Below are 619 nucleotides of genomic sequence, written 5' to 3' on the forward strand. Positions count from 1 at the left end.
GGGCCGTCTTCCGACTCGACACGTTTACTACGAATTTTCCGCGGTTTGTAATCCACGAAGTTTGATCGATGAGTTAGAATAGCGGAAAACATGGACTAAGCTTGCTACGGTCTTCGGGAGATAGCATTCGAAGGTTTGACGAGAATGCATGGATTGGTGTCGTATCGATGTTCGGAAGGGTTCAATCGCTACACAGCGACCGACCTTTGGCTCGAGCCCGATCGCTACATAGCGACCGCGCGGGACGAGCGCTCGGTCGCTATGTAGCGACCGAGCTTTGGCTCGAGCTCGGTCGCTACGTAGCGACCGAGCATTGGCTCGAGCTCGGTCGCTACGTAGCGACCGAGCTTTAACTCGAGCTCGGTCGCTTCGTAGCGACCGAGCTTTGGCTCGGACTTTGTTGCTACGCAGCGACTTGCGACCGAGCTTTGGCTCGAGCTTGTTCGCTACGTAGCGACCGAGTGGGTCGGACATTTGGTCGCTATGCAGCGGCCGATATCGGCCCGGACTTGGTTGCTACGTAGCGACCGGACGGCGTGTATGCGCAGTAATTACGCAACGACCGAGCCTGGTTTGTTTGGTTTGAATCTTCAAGGATACTTCTTCGTAAAAACTTCGT

The sequence above is a fragment of the Brassica oleracea genome, chromosome C4, assembly GCF_000695525.1.
Source record: "Brassica oleracea var. oleracea cultivar TO1000 chromosome C4, BOL, whole genome shotgun sequence".
NCBI classification, from domain to species: domain Eukaryota; kingdom Viridiplantae; phylum Streptophyta; class Magnoliopsida; order Brassicales; family Brassicaceae; genus Brassica; species Brassica oleracea.